The 23,774-nt window shown below is 38.0% G+C and overlaps 1 protein-coding gene across 3 annotated transcripts in view; it reads right to left on the minus strand.

Annotated features, from left to right (window-relative positions):
• Positions 1-23,774, minus strand: part of LOC138185086 (von Hippel-Lindau disease tumor suppressor) — a 98,793-nt gene that overhangs the window by 69,681 nt on the left and 5,338 nt on the right. The window contains exons 1-3 of one of the 3 annotated variants that reach the window (XR_011174522.1): positions 10,943-11,735; positions 9,398-10,894; positions 9,249-9,336 (exon numbers count right to left, since the gene is read on the minus strand). The exons of 1 other annotated variant lie outside the window; for it this stretch is intronic. The gene's annotated coding sequence lies outside the window, so the exon portion shown is untranslated. Of the gene's footprint in view, positions 1-9,248; positions 9,337-9,397; positions 10,895-10,942; positions 11,736-23,774 lie in introns of those variants that run through there. One more of the 3 variants, XM_069123732.1, reaches the window with a different exon arrangement.

A 23,774-nucleotide genomic window follows, 5' to 3' on the forward strand; every position in this document is an offset into this window, starting at 1 on the left:
TATACTAGCATATAACACATTCATTTTATCATTAAAGAAACCATTATATTAATCTTGAATAACGAAATGAATTACGAATAACTAATTTGTTGCCCACAAAGTAGTTGACGTCCCGCAAAAATCACCCACCCTCGCAAATGTTGTTAAACTTATTATTATCAGATTTTTCCCATTTTCTTCCTATTGTATTACCAATATTTCCGACATTTTAAATTTCAACTACGAGTTAAGCGCCCATATCCTCAATAAGAAGCTTTAAATTGTTAAAATGGAGATTCATGAATGTAACTTTGATGATCTTTTAGAAGACATTCTTCTAAAGGAATCTATCAATGATTCAGAAAAATCATTCCACTCTAAGCCACCTGAAACTATGATAAAACAGCAACGAACATTCTTATCGAACAATATCATCTGCAATTATAACCAAAAATCAAAAGATCCGAAATAACATTTCGGATCAGAATCATCGAGTGAAAATGAATTTTTATTTCAATTGAAGCCAGTTATCAATAAGTCTAAGAGAAATTTCTCAAAAGATGAAATGATTGAAGAATATTAAAACTTGTAATCGTTCGAATTACGAATAACCACTACGAACGATTAAAATTTCTTCTGGCTACCAGCAGCTATTATCGATAACGGAAATTTAATTTTGCTTACCAGTAACCGATATAAATGGCCGGGATTTTATTTGGTCACCGGTAACCATTATCGATGATCCGAATTTTATTTAGTTATTCATAACGAAAATACAATTTTGATGACGCGCATTTGGCGATATCCCTCAAAAACTTCCCCCAAAATTCAATTCCACAATCTAATAAGAACTCGATGAACCGATATTTCAATTAGAAAATATATCAAACATGTTTCCTAAAACCTGCCATAAAACTACAAAACAAACAAGGCAGAAGAAACACCAAGTACCCATACTACACCCACCATGAACCGATCGTCATCCCATTTCTGCACCACAATCTTCGACTTACTTCTACGAACTCAGCTTCCTCCTCCACGAAGTATCATTAACATCGTTGCAACAATTAATGCCGTCAGGCATATGCGTACACGTCGTAGCGTCTTCATCTTTTGCATATATTACGCGGTGAACGCTCGTCGGTGTATTAAGTTCTCGTTGCAAGCTGGTATTAAATTCTCTGGTCGGAACACGAGACAGGGACCTGCGTTCGGATATCGAAGGCAGGATAGTGGTAGAGAGAGGTAGACAGAGTCTGGGCGAAATATCGAACGAGGGACAGAGTGAGAAGAAGTGAGAAACGTGTATACAGCACAGGAGATAATACAGAGGGAACAGGGGAAAACGCGAGGGAGATGAACGGTTGGCGTCGTCGTCGTCTGCCTAGGAGGCACAGCCGCGGGAGTTGATTTTCAATACAAAAGTCGACACCCGAACCCTCGATATCGATGCTGGATAAACAAAAACAGAACTCTGTTGGTTTACGGAAGAAGAGAGAGAGAGAGAGGTGAGGGTGGTTGGGGGTTGGTTATCGAGTCGAATTCTCGGGCACGAACGATGCCTGTAGGCGGAGCGACTCGTCGACGACGCAAGGATACAGGTATGCCGACCACGTTTCCTCCGAGCACCACTTCGATTAGACCTACCGGTTCTCGATAAACGTACTGGCTGTTTCGATTTTCCGCCCTTTATTCCTTCGAGTCTCGGCCACCGGTCTTTTTGTAATTCCAGGCGTATTATGTGTACGTAGTAATCGATTTGTAGTGGCTTGCCTGAGTATTACACGAGCTACCTGCCTCGTGATTATAACAACATCGTGATGTTTGATGAAAATAAGGATTTTCCTCGATACGAATGTTTCTTTCTGATTTGCGTCCATCGGATGATTTAGGGAGAATGGAAAGATGTTTGGTTGTAGGTAGTATCGTGACGTTTGAAGATCTTTTTGTGATAGATTAATGTAGTTTGAAATGGAATATTTGTAAATACCGTAATTGTTAAAAGATAAATTTAAAAAGTTATGGTATAGAAGTTGGTATCTTTAATTACAAAATTTTAGTTACCAATAACTATCGTAAATAACATAAATTTTTTGACGATGCAGATACAGTAGATACGTAGATCGTGTTACAAAGTTTTAATAACCTCTGGGCTCGAAATATTGTTATGGTATTAACTCCCGGACCAAATTTTGTGTTAATTTGTTTCATTGTTTCCAAACAGATTTCCTTCGCTAGTGAGATCTTTTAGCGTGGAAATTCGTCAGAACATACGATAATCTTGTATTAATGAAACTGGGAAAGATGTCAACGTAATAAAAACAACTTGTTAAATATCGATAAGTCCGTTGATCTCTAGAATTCTTGCGAATCGGTTGCAAATATGGCAACAGGAATAGAACGTATAATAAGGCACATACATAGCATGATCAAGAAATATAGGTAGAAACGTTCGCACACGGGTAATCCGTGAGTGAAAAGGACAAAAAGAAAAGGACGAGGGGATTGGAAATGAAGAGGAGGGAAAAGCAACGAGAGGCGAGAAAACAAGAACGCTTTTGATCCTGTTGCATATGCATACAAGCATTTCGTGTATGCAAATCTTCGGCACCGACAATATTGTTTTCGCGATCGACACTCTCTACAAAGCGGCGATGCCGCGAACCAACGCGCTCGCCAGAATTTTCCCGCAAAATCTTCAATTAACCAGGACTATTAAGCGCACGATATTTGAAGTATAGATGAAACTGTTTTACGAAACCCGAACCTTCTGTTATTCCACTGTCGAAGGATCGATATCGTATGGGGAAAAAAGACTGCAATGCTAAACGAGTCTATACCATTTGCATTTTCCATCCACATCTACACTTTTCTATCGTTTATTTTATAACAGGGAGAGATAACAAGGAGGGAACACAATTTTTTACATTGTCATTTTCTATCTAATGAATTCTATTACAGAAGAAATTTTATCGTTTATGTCGTGAAAGAGAAATATACTGGAAACACGATACAAAGTAATGCGAAACCTCGAAAGCTGACTTTAATTATATGTATGATATAACGCATTATCGATACATTATATGCAAATGTACGGATAATTTACATGATTTTGTGAATAGAATTTAAGCAAATCCTATTCAGGTTTACCTTGGAGATGACACAACACGAGCCTACAGGGAAGCGTTCGAAGCGGAAGCGGAATCCGCGCGCTGCTGCATAAAATTGCAATGAAATGCAAACGAATGGCGGAGAATGAAACGTATAAAGAAACCTCCGCTCCGGTCTGATTTTACGACGCGCCGCTATCGCATCGAGTATTCCCTTCCTAAATCAATCGTCTTCGTCTTCGTCTTCGCGACATCCTTAAACGAATACGTGAAAAACTTTCGCTTCGTTATATTTTTTCTTTCTCAGTTTATTCAATTTCTAGCTGTAAAACTGTAGCTACTCTATAGATAATAGACACAAACAGATAGTACACATATATTATATATTATAAATGTTTTAATTTCAAAGCAAAACGATCAACCTCATGGACATCAATCGTTTAAAGAATTAAACACCAATCGTAAAATTCAAGAAATTTTCAAGAACATGTAGTTGATCAAATTGCTTTCGATGAATCAATGTCCCAGTTAAATTATTGTCACTGCTATCGAAGATAAGGAAAGATGAATACGAATAGTCGATAAGCTTTTGAGACATGCATTTGATGATAATAAGGGAGACTTCTCTCGAGGAGATTATTCTAAGATAGTCGACATATTCTTGAATATCATAATCTGTAATATTTCTTATAACACGATATTGTAGTTGTACTGTATAATACGATAGCCTTGAAATCTAATCTATAGACTATAGATATTCAAGCCATCATCTATTCACGTTCATTTACTTAATTTAATAATTAATAAATAATATGTAGCACTCTGATTCTACCTCGAAATCATCAAATTTTCTATCGGAAGAATTTCCTGTTTTTAAGTGGAAGGAGCGAATATCAATCTTGAGAAATACGGGAAAATGACCCAGGTGAGCTTAAATGTCATGGATATCTAGTAATACAGACGATACGAAATTCATGAGACGCGATATATGTATGTATCTAGACAAGCTGAGATCCCTACAACCTGACGCTTACCGTCTCAGACCTATGGGAACTGCATGTAGATGACGTTGATTCAGTAGAACTTGATATATAGATGGACCTAAACTCGTGAGATCGATACAGATGAGTTTGGACACGTGATATTGAATGTGGATAATCCATAAAGCTAGAAGTCTCCAAGAAGTCTAAAAATTCAACAGGATCAACTGTAACCACGTACTTCGGTAAATAAAACCAGAGCAATTTAAAGTTTTAAATGGAATAAGTCAATTGGAGGAAAGATGTCTAAGGTTTATTAAATTTATAAAAAATTTAATACATAAGTTTCTATCAAAGCGACAAACTTTACTTGTTATTTAAATGATACGCTATGAAAGAATATTACTAAATTAATAGAAACTAAATAACCCTAATTAGCCCATAAAAACAGCAATTCTTCTCATACACTACACATACACTACACATTGGTCTTTCTTCTCTAATACCAAAAACTAGAAATAGAGATAAGTAAAGTACTTAAATTCTAAAAACTTCAAGACCACGCGCAAAATTTCCAGATTCTTGAGATTTCAAAAACTTTTAAACCCTCTAGAATCTTCAGAAATTATAGAGAACTCTTAACTCCTTTATATCGAACTCGAAGAATCCAGAAACGTTCGCAAGGAATTTCCCGAGTCTATTTTCCACCATTTTCGCCTTATCATTCCTAATGGAAAGTTTTGCGTCCTGTTGGTTCGCCGTGCAGTGCAAACGAACTTCAAAAGACAAACCGCCATATTAATCAAGGAGGTGCGTTCATCAACCATCGCGTCTCTATCCACAACAAATCGAGCCCCATCCCTTGAAACGCGGCAACTTAACCACACGAGCAAACTCGTCTTCGCCGTGCAACCGGTGGCCAACCGCGACAAACACTGGTCACACACATTTGTATCTTGCATTGTCGCGAGACATACGTACGCTCTGTTCGGAATTTGGAATTCTTCCCATGGAACGATGTTCATTCAACGAGTTTCGATTCTGGTGCCAGCAAATGTGGTCCACCAAAGGAGGATCGCTGTTGCGTTCACGTATCGAGATCCATAAATTTACCAATTTCATTCTCGAAGTCGCAAGACAAAAATTAACGCCAAAACTACCCGTCTGTTATATGGAGCTAAATATTCTGTACAGGAATCTATGATATTCTATATTAAATGGAAAATATATTATCACATTATTTGTATTTGCCAATTTCGAATCACGAAAGGGATCCTTTTTGAAATGGAACGTGATCTGCGCTGAATATAGAAGTTTCGTATATATAATAATTGTATGCATATGATAATTAATATCCATTTGCTAATTAAAGCGGTAATTAACACGAATCAATTCGACGATACGTTTCTAAAAATAGCAGGCGAAACAATGGTATAATTGTCCGTGCGACAATTATGCAGAACCATCTGTTTCACTTAATGTAAAACAGATTTAGAATACAATAATCGGAAAACGAAAATGAGCTGAAAGAAATCAATTCGTATCAAATGTCACATATCGTCTACATACAGTTGCATTAGTTCAAATATTATTTCTATATCAATACCGTTTGTAACTCTGCTAATTGTCAGATATTAGTTTCAACGAGTTACTCTTTGTTTTACCTTAGAAATTTGATATTTGCAAAATAGGAAACGAAATTATTTATGGAATAAACAAAACATACTCGAGAAAGCAAACGAGAAATCCAATCAAATGTACGTAAAATACGTTGACGCGGAGCGATTTAAATAAACGAGACAAATCTTCTGTATACCTAAACTCTATCACTAACGACAAGTGACCGGCAGTGGAGAAATACTGGAGCGTCTCCGACGGAACAGGAGAAATAAAAATCGAACGGTAGTTTGGCGGTGAACGTGACAAAGTTGTTTTTCCTATAGATAGAGAAAATTTCTATTCCCTCTTTTCGAGTGGAATTTCCCCGGGCGCTGGCTGGCAGCCGGTTCGCGTAAGAAAATGAACCGAGTCGAACCAATTGTCGTCCGTCTTCCGCAGCGGAATTGCCAGTCGTCCGAAAACCCGTGAAAACTTTGCAATTCAATATGGCCATTCGACTTTTCTCGGCCAAACGGACGTCCGACCGTGACGAATGTATCCCGACGTCTCTTTCTTCGAGAAAATCCGCGTAATTTCTTCACGAATAATATGGAGGACGTATAGGCGGGCGGAAAACTTCGCCGCCGGTTGAAATAGTCGGTTAGAACTGATAAATCCTGTCCAGACTATGCTTGGAAGAACTTCCAGGCAAAGTTCAGGTCGGTCTGGTTCTTCTTACAAGAAATTCGGGAAGATTTAGGTTTATTTAGAGCTGATAAATCCTCGCCCAGCTTCGGTTAAAAGAACTCGAAATGTCGAGAATGGAGAGAAATGATAACGTTGTTACGATTTCTTTTATAGTCGATCGTGTCCCTTTTTATTTGCAATTGTATTTGTATTTAAATACGTATGTAGGTATGTTAAATGAATCGATTGTTCGGGCGAGACTGAAACCATTGACAGTGTCACGTAAAATAAAAAGAAATTTAAGAAAAAAAGAAACTTTATTTCTTTCTGGTTTACAATACACTTCCGAGCTCTAGGCGTGACTGTTCAAGACTGCCTTGGATGATTTTAGGGGGAGTATTTAAATTCTTTTATTCGTGGGAGTGGGAAAAGGCTTCGATCATATATTTCTGAGAACGGATAGAGTGACCGGATGTTATCCCGATGGTCACTCATGCTAAGTCGCTTGCAATTTCGCTATCTTATCGCTTTGTTTAATCGGATTTCATCTGAGACAGTGACCTGGTCTCTGATGTGAATTGGCGTTACATATCCCCCTCCTTAGATTGATTTTGGTCCTCCGAAATCTTAGTTTTTCTTCAAGATTGTTTTATGGACGCTAATTGGTTAAAAGTGTACTTTTCTTCTTTGTCTTGATCCTTTATGAGAAAAAAAATTTTCATCGGGTTCTTGAAAAAATTCCTCGCGCACATACACGCATACATACACATACAAATTCCGTTCTCTCTGGTATGTACAACTAGAAAATACATAACACAGCTACTTATATGCGTACAAGTAACCAATTTTACAGGAAATATACAGGAGGTGAACGGTGATATTTCACGCTTACGTTCCTTTTAGGGCTTAAGTGTACATAATGCCTGGTTCTATACTCGTTGGAAGGTGTCTTTTTAATACATTACTGAATTGATATACTTTAGATAGAATAATAAACTCAATCTACAAAAGTACTAGAGAAACTGTGATCATTACAAAATTATAAACAAATTTATAAGAGTTGAAACATGCACGTAGAAATTGATAGAAACCCGTAGTAAATGAAAAAAAGAAGTCGTACGTTCTGTTTTCTCTTTTCTATCAACGTGAATTTAAGGCAACTAACTAAAAGTATTAGTACTAGTGCTAGGGTCAGCATTATCCTGAAAAAAGTACGTTTTCAATCGGTTACCATGTATCTTTTTCTTAGCATTGTCGATAGAAATAATGTAATAAGGAGTTTTCACATCGTTGATTCTGTAGGATCCTAACCATTCAATGTCCAACTTATCTCTTTTATGGTCGTTATGAATTAGAACAAAGTCTCCTTTCCTAAACACGGTCTGAGTTTTAACAATCTTTCTCTTCTGGTCTCGCTTGTATCGTTGCTTATTCTAAATGAGTGTTTTGTGAGCTGTTTCCCAATATTTATTCAACTGTTTTTGCCAAAGTGAGTACATATCATCATAGGTAAGTGTGGGGAATTTGGATATTGCGGAAGGTAAGTTAGCTTTTCGCCCAAAGGTTAATTCAAAGAGAGAGAATCCTGTTCATGTTTCGCGGTGTTGTATCCTAAACAAATGAAATTAAATACTTCGTCCCATTCTTTGTCAATGTCGTGCAATGTAGTACGAATTAAATCTTTAATTCAGGCATGCGTTCTTTCGAGAGATCCGTTACTCTGTGGGTGAAATGAAATTGTTTTGATGTGTTTGATTTTAAAGGCTTCTTCAAATTTCGTCATTAAATCGCTAACAAAATTTTGTCCCTGGTCTGTTAGGATCGTCTTTGGTGCCGAAAATATGTAAATATATTGTTCAATGAGCGCGTTAATTATGGATTCAGTTCATTACGTTTTAAGGGGGACTAATATCAGATATTTCGTAAGTTCATCGTGAATTAAAAGGATGTATTGATTTCCGCCTTTGGTTTTTGTCATCGGTCCTATGATGTCCATAGCGATTTTGTCGTTAGGGTTAAGTGGCGTGTCTGAGATTTGTGGGGATAACTACATGGCCTAAGTATTGTAGTTCGGGTTTTACGAATTCACATTTGTCCGGTTGCAATTTAAGTCCTAAATCTCTGAGTCTCTGAAATACTATCGCGAGGTTTTCGTTATGTTCTTGAATCGTTTTTCCGAATATCACTATGTCGTCCAAATAAACAAAGCAATATTTTCCTACAAGCTCAGTTAAGGCTCTGTCCATTAATCTTTGAAAAGTAGCGGGTGCGTTTTTAAGTCCGAATGGCATTCGATTGAATTGAAAGTGTCCTTGCGGTGTCGAAAATGCGGTATATTTCTTAAATTTCTCGTTCATTGGAATTTGGTGGAATCCTGAGGATAAATCAAGTGCGGAAAAGAATTTTGCGTTTCCTAGTTGTGTTAAAATGTCGTCTATATCAGGTAAAGGGTAAGCGTCTTGTTCTGTGAGTTCATTTAGTTTCCTAAAATCAACGACTATCCTCCATTTCTGTTTTCCTGAGGCGTCTAATTTTTTCGGAACTACCCATACCGGAGAGTTATAAGGGGATTTGGATTCTTCTATAATATTTTTCTTCAACATGTCTCCTATTTGTCGAGAAATCTCGTCTCGATGACATTCCGGTGGTCTATACGATCGTGTGTTAATAATTTTGTCTTTGGTTAACGAAATTGTGTGCTGAGTTAAATTAGTACAGGGCAAAAGGTTGGTTTCTAAATTAAAGATATCAATATAGTGGAGAATAATCTTTTCGATGGATTCACGGATTGGTTTTTCAATGTGATCTGTTCTCACTAGGCTTTTTAGTTTTGATACGTTGGAAGCATCACGAAAATTTTGAATATTGTTAGAAATTTCAATGTTTTGTTCGCCAGTGTTGATAAAACATACTTTAGTTGGTTTGTCTTCCAGATAGATTGTTTGAACTCTGTTTTCTCCAGGAGTTAAATGTATTGGTTTCTGAAATAAAATGGTTTTGTCGTTTAGTCGGATTTTGTCATTGGATATTGAATAGTTATACTTTTCTAAACATGGTAGCCCAATGATTCCGTCTTCGATAATAGGGAAGTTGTTCGGTACTATGTGAAAAATGTAATTTTGTCCAAAAATTCGTTTCGTTACGTATTCGTTCGTTTCGTATACGTTCCGTCCCATGGAAAATTTTTGTTTCGGTTCTCTTTGTATCGCGTTGACAGTTTTGTTACGATTCACCAAGTTTATCCCTGCTCCTGTGTCGACCAGAAATACTCGCTTTGCGGTTCGGGTTGACAAAGGTATTGTGAGTAGTTTGCCTGTGTGGTGTTAACTCTCGGAATTTTTCTCGGTCTTCCGTCGTTTCGTCGTAAGTTTCTGTTTCTATGTTGCGCGTCTCGAGATTGTCGTGGTCTCGGATGTTGGCTGGGTGTTTAAAAATGTCTACATTGACTGGAGACATGTCCGATTTGGTTGCATTTGAAACATTTCAGTTGAGTTCTTTGGGTAAGTGGCGTTCGTTCAGCTTGCTGGAAGTTTCTTGGCATTGGTTTAGGTGTTCCTTGGAATCGGGTTTTGGCTCACTTAATTGGTTGGTTCATTGTTCTTCCTATTTTTTTGTTGCGTTCGATTTCCCCTATAACTAACTCTGCCTTGAAAGCTGCATCTTGTGCTTCTTGGAAATTCTTTGGTTTTGTAACCGATGTGCGTATTTCTATTTTGGGTTTTAAATTTAGGGCAAAAACTTTGGTCGCTCGTTCAGTTTCAAGATCTATGGCGACTGCTCGACGTACTGGATCGCGAATTTCGTGTTGAAGCGCGTATATCAGCTCGTTAAGGTTGTGTCGGAACCTCTTCACATAACTGTGTACCGATTCCTTAACATTTTGTCGCGTACGTTGCAACTTATCACGAGCTCCATTAGATATAATACTCACGGATACAAATTTTCTGAGGTTTTCAAACAGGTCCTCGTAATTTTCGATTTCAGTGTGGCGGATACTGCGTTCCGGTTCTCCGATGATTCTTTGCGTTAGAATTAGTCGTAATAATGTGCGTTTTTCTCGACATTCGGCTCGAGTTTCTCTTACCCGTTTAATAAATCCTTCTACTCCTATATCGTCTTGTCCATTGAGTATAGGGATAAAGTCTAGGCAGGTTTTTGCATTGTACGTGGGGTTGTCACAACTTACTGCTTCTTCTTCACTGTCCATATCGTCCGTTTCGTTAGGTTTTACAGGTGGTCGTTTTCTCTGAACATTACTGGTATTAGATTCGTCCATGGTAACGAAGGAGCCTAATTCAGTAGTAGCATCATGTTCTAAATTTATTTTAGAGATATGTTTTCCTAATAGTTCTATCTCTGCTGCACGTCTTTTGTTTTCACTATCGGCTATTCGTTGCGTTTCTTCTATACGTCGCGCAAGAAGTTCGATTTGCTCGAGTATGGCACGAAACAACTTATCCATAGCTCCGGTTATAGAAGCAATATCAATAGTTTCGATTTTGTCTTTTCGTGATGTGGACATGATTCTAATCGAGCTTACTGAGTCTGAACTATCGTTACTATTTGAAGTCGAAACGCTTGAGAAACTTGATTTTCTCACACGGTAACGTAAAAATGAATCCAGATTTCCAGCTTACCGTAGTAGCTGTGGCCGTTGGATGTTTTTGGGATGTTTCCTCTCTGGTTGGTTCTAGATTCCGAATCTTATTCGTAGGCTTGCTCTGCGCTGACCGTAGTCCTCTCGTCTAGTTTCACCGTAATGGAACGTTGAAAGTTGCTGCAGGGCTTCGTAGTAGCAAAGATTCGCAGTGGTCCGCTGATCCTTCAATCTTCAATGATGCGCGTACGCCGAAATCGTGATTTCGTTTACACTGAAGTGAATGGATCCTGGCACGGATCGCCAAAAATGTCACGTAAAATAAAAAGAAATTTAAGAAAAAAAAAGAAACTTTATTTTTCTTCTGGTTTACAATACACTTCCGAGCTCTAGGCGTAACTGTTCAAAACTGCCTTGGATGATTTTAGGGGGAGTATTTAAATTCTTTTATTCGTGGGAGTGGCAAAAGGCTTCGATCATATATTTCTGAGAACGGATAGAGTGACCGGATGTTATCCCGATGGTCACTCATGCTAAGGCGCTTGGAATTTCGCTATCTTATCGCTTTGTTTAGTCGGATTTCATCTGTGACAGTGGCTTGGTCTCTGATGTGAATTGACGTTACGACAGCCTCGTTGTTTTTAACAAATATTTTGTGTTGAGGTTGACTGATAGAGGAACCAGTGGATGAATTTGTAATAGAAAAATATATTGAAATAAGTATAACTATGCGTATAAATACAGGTATATGCTGATCCAGATCCTCACTCTTACAGTGTTACAATACAATAAAAGAAGCTATGACAGGGAGCACGTTCATATATTTATAGCAAAGGACATTACCAAAAAGTAAACCTTGTAGCTCTAGCTAAAGGTTACAAGAAACAGCAATATAAATCTACTTATAGTCCTTTTGTTTCTAGACCTTGTAACCCAAAACAAAATTTATATTCAAGAGCAAAGACCTCTCCTTATTTCGAATTTTCTGTTTTACTAAAAAAAATGGTCTCCAGGTCACGGATATACAAAAGAGAAGGTGTAGAATTTTTCTTGAAGTAATTACTTTGTAGCAGCACTCGACCACGGAAATTTCCAACGGCTTCGCGACACAAAGCGCTATACCTTCAAAGCGTAAGGCCGACAGGCCTAATGTACCATCGATATCCCTACGGTTCTTTCACCGAATATTCGGTAGAGTGCATACGCAGCAACCGTCGCGGACTTCTAATAAACGCGCGCGTAGTGGGGATATCGAGGGGCAACAAAGGAAAAAATCTGTTTGGTTTTGAACCAAAAGACTCATTGTGCCCCGTGCTGCAAAGTGCGAAAGGTTAAGCGAAGCCAACACAATTAGAGAAACGGGTTATTGTCTCTTGAGAGTTCGGTGTTAATCGTTACTTGTTATTAATCGTTGTTAAACGTTAACCGTTGTTAATCGTTAATCGTGGTTAATCGTTATTTGTTGTTAATTGTTAAGAGTTTAATAAACGTTATTGTTGAAAATCAAGAGTATTTTTTGTGGGCACCTTCACCGACGATCACCTCAACTTCAACATTTTGGATGTCGATAAAGACTGACTGTCCTTATGATCGTGATTGCTAAATATCCGTAACAATATGATGATTCGTCTTAGGTGAAATTTTGAGAAAGGTTCGCGTTTATACGAATTTATTTCTGTTTGTATGGAAATCGTATATTTTGTAGAGATTTTGGGAATCTTTTGACGCTAGAACCTTCAATGTACATTAATATATATTATTCTGTGTGGATAGTTATAATCAAAGAGATATGCCGATCATATTTTTATCCCAATAAAATTAAAGCTAATTTTTAATATGTTATAAAATTGTAAAAGTAAAAATCCTAAAATCCATTATTTTAATGACCTTGACTATTCTAGTGTTAAATATTAGGACGCAGAACGACACGTGTTTCTTAATTTGAAATGATACTTATCGCATTGAATGATACCTACAGAAACTGATAAATTACAGCAAACAAGCATGGCATCGTAAATAACTTTTTAATCATACAATCCAGTATCGTGACAACGAATAAACAACCGGGCGTAAATTTTAATCTTCAGCTAGCAAAATAATTTTTTCCCGCGTGACCATTTCGCAGAAGATTAATCAAAGTCTCAGGATGAATTGTAGAGACTCGGTCAACAGATAACAGAGATATCTGGATGTGTATCATTCGCGATAGTAAAAGAAAAAAAAATCGCTACGGCTGGCAATATTTCAGTCACCTAATATTTTTTGTTTAATTCCTATCTACCATTTTTATTTTTATATTTTTTATAACTGTGTTGTCTCGTTGAGCCATTAGCTTGCAAAACAACTGAAGCAGGTTCGATGGGAAAAAGCTGTCCAAGAACGTAATATTACGACGGTTCTTATGAACACGATCAATTTCTTTTATTTTTTCTTTCTTAGTTCATCCTCTTTTGCATTTTTCAGCATACTTTTTTTTGGACCGTGTTGATCTACCACGCTACAAATATTCGATTATTCGTATCGCTAAGATCCGATACACAACATAAATCATTTCCTCGATCGAAACGAAGAAATACTGATGTTCTCTGCAGTGTTTCATCGCAAACAGAGTTTTATAACATGAAATACATCCACGTCGCGAAGCTAAGCAATCGAAGGTGAAATATATTTTTAAGTTCGTTCCATCGTGATAACCTGTTAATAGATTACACAAATCAATGTGGAAGGCATTTAAATCATTGGAATGCCTCTCTTAAATCAATTAAACTAATATACTACTACGTACGGCTATGTGAGTGATATTTTATAACCGGAAAACGAAAGAGAAAAATATTCACGATACTATTAAAACCAGCAGAAAAAAGAATCATAGTTGCGGTAAAAAATACAACTTACAAAAATCAGCTCCTCTATCAAAATTAGTAGCGACGTTTAAAATTCACCTTGAAAATTCTATGTCACCGCTATGGGAAATATGATAAATATTTATTGCTTCGACCATTGGACCGTGTAGTATCCGAATCCTACATTATTTCCGATTATCAACATATGCCGCGCGAAAAGAAAAACGAGATCGAAGAAACCCATCAAGAGCAGCAGCTAACAAGAACGCTATTTGCCAGGGTGAGAAGCGTTCGCGCGACTAAAATGGATGATGGTGGTATCGAAGGAAAAACAACGGAACAGCCGGAAGGACGATTCGAGCCGAATCGAATAAAAGAAAATTGGCTGCTAGGCCAAACGAAGTGAATATTCAACGGAGGAAAAAGAGGCAATCTGAAATCTAGAAATGCGGAACGAGCCAGGCCAAAGGAAGAAAAACAATGAGAGTGGGAGAATATTAGAATAGGCGAATAGGCAAGAGAGGATTTATCGGGGCCTGGTTTATTAGCCATTAAGGAAGAACCTTCTCCTCGAATATTGTCCCGAGTAGATTCCAACGCGTCTGACTGTCGATCGCACACAAACACAGGCATACACACACGTGCGTCGATGTACGTGGAAAGCAATGATCGGACTCTGTGTAAGCTGCAAGCTGCAGTCTGCATTCGAAGGGTGGAAAATTGAAATTGAGCCTTCGACGTTCAGATATAGCCCGATGTCAGCACGGATTCCTCCGCTCTCCTATCCACCCTTATGTACCGCACGGTATACTACTTTACCTCTTGTAATTTCCGATGGTTTTGCACCCCATGCTATAACCCTCAGCTTTAGTCGAACTCCATGGGAGGTAGACACGCTGCGAAGACGATAATTAGCATTCCGGGCGGACAAAAGCATCGTCTAACTCGCGCTTTTGGAGTTTCGACACAAAGAATGAGGAGAATCACGTTCGCGAAACGATTCCGTGTATTAATACGATTCATTGTATTGCACGGAAATTACAAGTATGCGTGAAAGGTTGAATCTTTGATTCTTTACAGAGGAGGAGATTGTTAAACGATCTGATGTATTCTCTGCTATGTGTGTGTATCGCTTAATATATGATTATAATATAATATAACAGAAGCTAACGGAGGTATACTGGTAGATATTAGTAAATCACGTTATAGTCTTATTTTGTTAGTGAGATAAGAAATATCTTTTATATTAACGTCAATATTTCAATGTTGTTAGTTTTTGTTTTCTCAGCAAAGTAGGTTAAAGGTTAAAGTTACGAAGCTTTTAAGAGCGTCATGAGATGTAAGTACATTACGATCACGGTCATGTTTTTCACGCTTTTCAGCAGAGAAGGTTTCAAATTCTATATAGGTACTCTCGCGAGTTCTTGGCTCATCCATCAGTTCCAATTTCTAGTGTAATAGTAAATGTTCAGTGACTGCAATGGGGATTGCCAGTTACTGTTGAAGTAAAAGTTGCAAAGAACATGAAGAGGAAAGGAACGAGAAGCGAAGAAATGCATCTTGAGTCTATAAGTGAACCCGTCACCGACACAGTCTAACAGATTCTACTTTACACAGAGACACTTCAATGTTGGAAGTTTATTCGCTGAAACGATAGCTCGCTGTTCATTTACACACGCAATATATTACTAGTAAGTAATCGATTTTCACGTGAAATTCAAAAATCAATTATTATGCTTCTCTTTTCACCGCTCCAATCCCTTTTCGGTCTTCTTACTTTGTTTCTTTCACACGTACATTTAATTGTAAGCCAGCAGAGTTTTTAATTCTTCGTGTTAATTCTTTTAATCTTTGGCATTCTTTCTTTCGTATTTTTACTTCCAGCGATCCAATTTTTTAGCTACCTTCCTACTTTTCATTCGCAACCTGTAGCTACCTTCGAATCTCATTCCAATTTTCTCCGAAATACGAATAGGTACGTCGCAACGAATTAGGAAGATATTATTTGCTCGAAGGGATTCGAGCAAGGCCCGATCCTTGACGACGTGAATTATGGAAGCTTCTGACTGCTTGCACAAATCCCCAATTCCCCATCGGGGAGGTTCCCGTGTCCAGCAGACTCGCGAGTTGTGTTATTAGTTCTGGTCGTTGAATGGTCTGCGTGCCTTGCTAGGCCGATTGTCGCACGCATTGTCTCGCTCACGCCCGTATTTCAGTCTCCTCTTGATAGGCTGGTCTCCTTTTACGGTACAGTATACTCCTAATAAAAGAAGTTAACCGTCCTTGTTTCATACAAACTCGATACTGGTGGAAATCAACGGAATTATCGACGTCTTCGACAAAGAACGATTAAAAGAAGGTGAAATTATTAAAATTATATGAAAACGTCGCACGACGTTGATTTATACACAATACTACAATTCTCCCCTTACGCTTTGCAACGAATCGATTTTCCAATTAATTTCTTAAGAGCAATTTTCCTACGCGATGTATTAACCACCAGGTCGATGTTAATTAAACTGTGATGTAACAGGGGATTAACTAGGTAATTAAACAGATTCTTAGAAGAACTTATCCACGGATTACATCAGGTTAAGTACCTTATTACTATGTTTAACGCAGGCACGCAACCGTATGTCCCAAGACGAACATGAAACGGAAGCGGGACGCATCTATAGATACGGCGACCTATGACCTACCAGGGAATTGTCCCATTTGTTCTTAGAATCTAACTCGATGCATCTCGTGCGTACCACCCGTATCTTATCCTAATTATTCGGTAATTTCGGCTAATTATTAGAGAAACGTGTAATTACTTGCAACGAAACCGAACAATTGATCTAAGAGAATCGAAGATTCAGTTATTATAGAAAAGTTACATAATTACAGATACAATTTTACATATGTAGCATACAACAAAATAACCAGAATAAAAGTAAGGCGAACTCTAGCGCTTCTTTACAAACGCGACTAAAAAGAGTATGACTTAAAAAAAGAAGTTGTTTTACTAACCAAATATTACGAGTACTATATTTTGGATAATTTACATAGTTTTGCATATTACGTGTATTCTATGAATTTCCTATGAACACGTAAAAATCAGCATACTAGTTACTAGGATCAACTTTTGGAAAGAGACGAATTTCATTTTCGTTTAGGAAAATTCGCACGAATATAGCGAAAAGAATCCGTGGTATCGATCTAAAGCAAGAACGCGACGAATCCGGAATGCGCTACTCGTAAAACTGCTATTACTTTTTACCGATTCCACGATGGTAAACGGATCACGTACAGGGTCGCGGTAAAAGATTGAGAAACAGACGAAGAATCTTTATTTCCAACGGCCCGCTCTGAATACAGCTGTCCGGACAGCACTTCCTTTCTCACTTAACGTTTTCACCTACACTGGATCTTTAAATATTGCCGGCAGACTCGAAAAATTACGATCGAGACTCTTCCTCACTTAGATTCTTTAAACATGGGATCGAATAAATATCGTACTAGCAGAAGTGCAACGTTCAGGAATAAAGTTAAGGACTTTGGGTTCATAAGGTGAGATTAAAAAAACTTCGTAGTCGTAATAAGAGTATTAAATACTTCGAAAAAAAGAGCGCCAAGCTTTAAAGATGAACGCAAAACGAGAAAAGTAATATTTCTCAGTGGGAACAGGAATGAAATTAAAAAACGCTGAACTTCCGGGTGAAAGAATTTAATCTGTCTCTGCGGTGGAACGCGTCCAATTCGAATCCGCGCGAATTTCAGACGCACCACCACCTTTATTGCTCGCTGAGTCGGAGATCATCTTTTCTCTGCCAACCGCCCCGTCCTGATCGCCAACGATAGTCGCGTGACCGTCGATCGGTATTCTAAGGTTTACGCGTTCATTGAATCTCCAACTATATACTTTGCATTCTATTCGAAGTCATAGTGGAAACTACGTGCGAGTATTCTTCGACTCTTCGTAATGGCTGATTCTTTGACTCTGAACGTGACGTAATTCGGATATGAAATAAATCTACTTCGAACACGCAATGGCTACACGAAAAGTATTTGTAAATATCCTTATTCTTCGGTAAAGCGTTCTCTCAGGAGGTCCTACATTTCATTTTCACAGCGTACAATCGTTTGTAGCGACACGAAGGTACTACTAAACGACACGAGATTTAATCTTGCTTTACCTAACTAATTAGTTTACCTAATGAATTACAATGAGGTACAAATACTTGTCGTAGCCAGTCTAGATATTTTCCAAGAGGCGTTTGCTGAAAACAGCGATAAGTAAAGATTTCAGTTGTTCGAAGATAGTTTTAATTGATTCAAAGAAGAATTTTATTTTCATCGACAGCGTATCTACGACATACCGGAAATATTCGATGAATAAAAATTATAATAGTGGAATAAGATCGATAAAAATTAGCAGAGGAAAGAAATGCACGATGATTGGCCACACAAAGTATCGAATAACTTCCGATACGGCAGAATTAGATATCGGCGACGTTCGAGTCGTAAAGGTAGATAGTCTGCGTTTCCGAAAAGGAGAAAAACGATCCTGAACGCAATCGAAACGAAACGAGAGATTTGGGACTTGCAAGATACGTGAATCTATATCAGTGACTTTCCGCATTGCAAGAATCCATATCGTCGAATCCTAGGTAAAATTCGAGATACAGAGCAATTTTGCTTCCTGAAATTACTAGCACAACGTATAGAAACTCAAAGATAGAACCAATTGACGATGTTTTCGAATAATTTGAAGAGAAAGTTATCGTCATACTTGGCTCCTGATAATTTATAGCGAAAAAGTTATTCTGAAGCTTTTGCAAACTTTTGCACTGTGATAATTTCAATGAAATATTAATTAGTTCGTCTGTGCAATGAAACGAAAAAGAATGAAAGTCGCTGTTCCAAGCGATAAGTGACAGTACGAGAAATAACGTATTCCTGACTTGTCAGTGTTTTGTCAAAGTAATTTTACGTCTCCAACGGTGTCTACACTGGCAACATCGTAACACCGAGTTAAAGTGATTTCGCATTCCCCTCGAAATCGTAATAAAGCCCGGTGTCACCGTTACGACCGACACGAAGGAAATAGTCTGCCTAACGGCCTCATTGGCTTGAGAATCGCGATGCCACGTCAAGATACGGTTCTTCCCGGTGACTACATCGGTCACGATGAGTCAAAAACCACTCGCTGGATATATTTGCCGAATAAGTATATACGTACTCAATATGCTTGTACATATGACAGATATGCAGAATCACTTGGTACCTTTGATCGCCGAATCGATTAGACGGCATACCATTTGAATGATCTCGAAATAAATCACGAAATAAATCTGGAAATAAATCTCGCAATATCAACGTTCACGTAATACCGCATCGAAAATCGCTTTCACGATGTCAAAGTCCTGACTTGTCTGATAAATCTTGATTTTTTCCAGACTCTCCATGTCAATCCTACTCTTAAATTCAACGAAAGAATCTTCTCGTCGACCATCTGTCTCGAATCTTACACAACGTTATGTTTAAATTGAAATATCCATTGGAAAATTTCCTTGATTATAGCAATATTCGAAACACGATCCAAGCAGTGTCACATTTAACCCATAATTCATACGACCGTCGTTTTACCATGTAAATATAAATATAAATATTCAGGAGTTTACAAAAGATATCGCGGAGCTCCTCAGCACCTCGCAAAAGGATACTTTCCAAAGTAGCAGGAGAATAAAAATTGCCAACCTGTCCCAAGTTTCGCAATTCAATGGAAATTTTCGAAAATTTACCGAACTAATAACATTCGATGTTATTTAGATTACACAATAGATTACAGAATAAAATTTTCAGAAATTCTCCAAGTCGACCACGGTCGAAGACACCTAAATTGCGTTAAATTTGAAACAAGTTGAATCGAAATTCTCAAGAATTCTCCAAGCCAGCGACACTCGGAATTACTCAAACTGCGTCAAATTTGGGACACGTCCGATCGACATCCTCGAAAATTTCCAACACCAACAACGCTTGAAATTACGCAAATTGCGTGAAATTTAAAACGCGTTCGATAGAGACTCTCGACGATCGTGTAGACCAGCGATACTCCAGATTACCCAAGTCGCATGAAGCTTACAAATGCGATTCGTAAATTTCCTGGATTGCTATAAATTACAACGTTAAGTAGCCTCTGAAAATATTCCACGCCCACGGTTATTATATTCGTTACGTCTCTCGATTATTAACTTACACGAGCGTCGAGATCCTCCTACGAAATTAGCAAAATCCACTATCCATCCTGGCAAAGACAGAACAGTGTAACAAGACGGAAAGACGACGACGTCGAGACCAGTCTGGAAAGAAGATGTACGCTCTGTTACGTGATCGTGACGCAATTCCCTGCGCTGTATCGTTCGTCGAGAGAGCACGCCGGAAGTAGGTTCGCGGTTAATGAAATTGCCTAAGTAACGATCACGTGTTACGTGTCCCCGTGCATAAGGGGGAAATCCCGGGGATCTTTACTGTTATGCAAATCGAGAACGACGAGCCGAAACGATTGTCGAAAGCGTAACACGGCGGTTCCGGCAAAACCTCCTAATTTTAATTAAGATCCCTATCAATTGCTCCCTTCCACCCTACGCTGTTTCGCCAGGGCTTCAGTTTTTTTCCAGCAAACGAATCTACCACGTTCGATTCCGTCCACCGGTTTGATTTATCTTCACCAGAGACCTTGGGGTAAAACGAGTTTCCAGGTGGCTCGTTTTTTCGTATTAGTTGGCGACGATAAATGCTGAGGATATTTGATGGTTGGCACTTTTATCGATTATTAGGGCTGTTCGGGGTTTCTTTTATGGCGACGAATAACGGGGTTTGAAGTGAGAATTATTGGTTTACAATGATTCATGTTTGGATTTTTCATCTTGAACCAGGTTAACATTACGTACCCTTTCTTCTCTTTGGTACCAGAGTATCAGTGTTTATGGAGATTCAGCAACGTTGATCTTTGACTGATATGCACAACAGTCAGAACGAAGCTAGTTTCAATTTGAGAATATCTCGCTTGAATTCCTACGTAGTAAAGTATTGTATATTACAGTATTACGCAGAGTATAGGATACACGAATTAATATTAGTATTGGAAAAATTAAACGAAATTAAATCCGATCTAAACTGCTATGGTTATGCACGATTCGAATAGAGCATTTTTGTGATTCTTTTATCGCGAATAAAAATCGCTAAGAAAACGCTACATCTAATATCGTAAGTTCAATATTATATTCTTATATTCTAAGAAGATGAAACTTTGCAGCAAAATGTAAGAGCAGGAAAGATATGTACATTAAAGGAACTAAATATGAATTTTGTCAGAAAAATTCAATTCTATGCCCGAAATAAACGATATTCCTTAAAATTTATCGATCCGCCATCAAGAATTTCTTACACTTTCATAGTCATTTTTCTTTCTGCTCTTTTCCATCGATTCCACGAGGTCCAAGAGAAGATCTAGCTCGTTCATAACTCGTGCAACGTCGCGTTTTTAGAAAGTCCCGGGTCTACCAGGGTTAGTTTACAGTCGCCATTAATTTTTATTATTCATCGGCATTTTTCTGCCATTATATCGCGTTACAGCTATAAATTTTCATGAATATTTCGGAATCTGTTGGCATAATGTCCACCCGAATTATTAATATATGGAAAATCGCTGCTGTTAAATATTTATCGTCGTATTTTTACGATGAGAAAGAGCGTGCATTGGATTCTTCCTTCAATTGCAACGAAAAACAATTTAGACGGCAACCGTAACAACTCTAGATCAATTCCGTTTCGATTTAAATAACTTTGCATTCGCTTAACGTTGCAATGGAATAATAAACTCGATTTTCGTATCGTTGTTTCGTTCGTAAGCAACGGATAATTTAATATGTCTATTATATACTTGTCATTTCCTATTGAAATATCAAGCGAATGCTAATTATCGTCAAATTGTCATTCTATAAACGTCAATATAAAAGAATCTTAGAAAAAATGCACACTTTTATAGAAAATTACTCAAAAGATACTCACATCAAGTTATTTAATCTTACACGTCATCGTCAAGTAATATCAACCTTAACAGATCTAAAAGCGAAGCTTGTGTTGCGAGAAGCGTCTAAAAGAAATATTCTTTGCCAAACAACCCTTCCCAAATCTTATTATATTCATTTTCATATGTAAATATCATTTCTATATTCATTTATATATATATTTAATAGCAAAGCTTTGCTTACTCGAAGCATTTAAAAAGGATACTCGTTACCGAACAATCCTTCCTACCGTGACAACACCGATCTATTTCTGAAACAAGTTCCGATTATGCAACGAAAAAAAAAAAAAAGAAAAAGAAAGAAAAGGAGAGGGACAAGAAAATCGACTCTCTGAGTGCACCTGTTCCCTAAGAAAGCGTAGCATCCACCGTTCCAGGATCTGGTTCGAGATCTTTCACGGTAGAACGGTGGACGTTTTTCGATTTAATGAAAGAGTTCCATCTCGAATCGAACCAACTTCGGTGTCGGCCGCGTGCAATCCGCTTCGTCCCAAACAAATACCGGTCCCGGCCAATATTGATCCTCGTAGTAGTTTCTCCTTTCGCGTCTTCCGCTACTGGTCATCCGTCGAACAATGACCCCGTCGAGCATGCCCGGCTAATGAAACGCTTTTAACAGTATCGTTTCAATGCTACTGCCCGATGGCGCGCCAACTCGACTGTCTCAAGTCCCAGAGACGTCCTCGATCCTCCGAGAATTGTCCTCCACGTTTGCTCTCTGAATACTACCGGTCGTTCTTTCAACGAGAGCGATTTGCTGGTTGAAACTTGAGTAGATGCCTGTGATCGCTGGACCACGTTCAAGAAGTGAATTTTATCGTACGCTCATGGCCAACTAAGCGATGACGATTGTTTTCGGAATTTCAACGTTCGGTTATTTTCTATATTACCACGAAAATAAAAGTCGCTAATATTAATGTTACGTGGCATTTACCGAACCAGTAACATTCGAAATTATTTGGATCGCGTAAATTGTATTAGATTCATATTCGATTCATACTTCTCTTCAAATTCTTCGAGCTTCGAATAGAAATGGTAACTTTCTGCAAATTATCAATATATTTAGTGTTTTTTTTCTTTCTTGTAGGAAAATTCCCAAGTTCTACTCTCGATTAGAATATCGAAGAATTTAACAAACGCCAATTATCAGTTAAATCTTCATTGGAACAATTTATATTTTATATACTCATGTACAATTTTCCTATTCGTCAAGATCATTAAATCCAGCCAGCTTTTTACTTCTTTTAGATCTTTAAACTGGTAATATTCGTAATAATAAAAATATAGTTGTAGTTTTAGAATAAATTTGTCACTTTCATTCGCGAGGAGAAATTCCTGAAATCTACATGATGCGATCTACATGAAATTCACACACTATATCCTGGACAATCAGCCGCTTCCATCTGCACCCTGAAAACCAGCGAAAAAAGGAGAAGTTTCACCCTCCATCGGGCACAGCCACGCGCGTTCGAACGATACGATTGCGACTCATACGGGCTATCTGCCAATGGCAACGTTTTATCTTGCTCGAATCGCGACCGACCATTTATCAAAATCGTCCTCCCTCGATGGCGCCGATTCTCATGAATCGTTCTATCCGCGTGAATCAGGTTTAACGCGCGAATAATTAATAATTCAAAAGAAAACACGTCGCGTGTTACATCGAATTCATTCTTCGAAATGATCAGAACGTTGCCAATAATTACATTTTCGTCAAGTTTCACGGACATTTAATAGTTTATCGCGAATAATAGTCTGTATCAGAATATCTGGTTACTTATATTTTAGAATTTTTCCTCAATGACGTTGTCGGATTAACACGTTGAGTGCCCTGAGAACCGTTGAATAATAACGTTTAATTTTTGCAAGATATTACTATGTTGTATCTGGGCACATTTTCTCTGA

Source organism: Bombus flavifrons, chromosome 11, assembly GCF_040668555.2.
Source record: "Bombus flavifrons isolate JBK064 chromosome 11, iyBomFlav1_principal, whole genome shotgun sequence".
Taxonomy (NCBI): Eukaryota; Metazoa; Arthropoda; class Insecta; order Hymenoptera; family Apidae; genus Bombus; species Bombus flavifrons.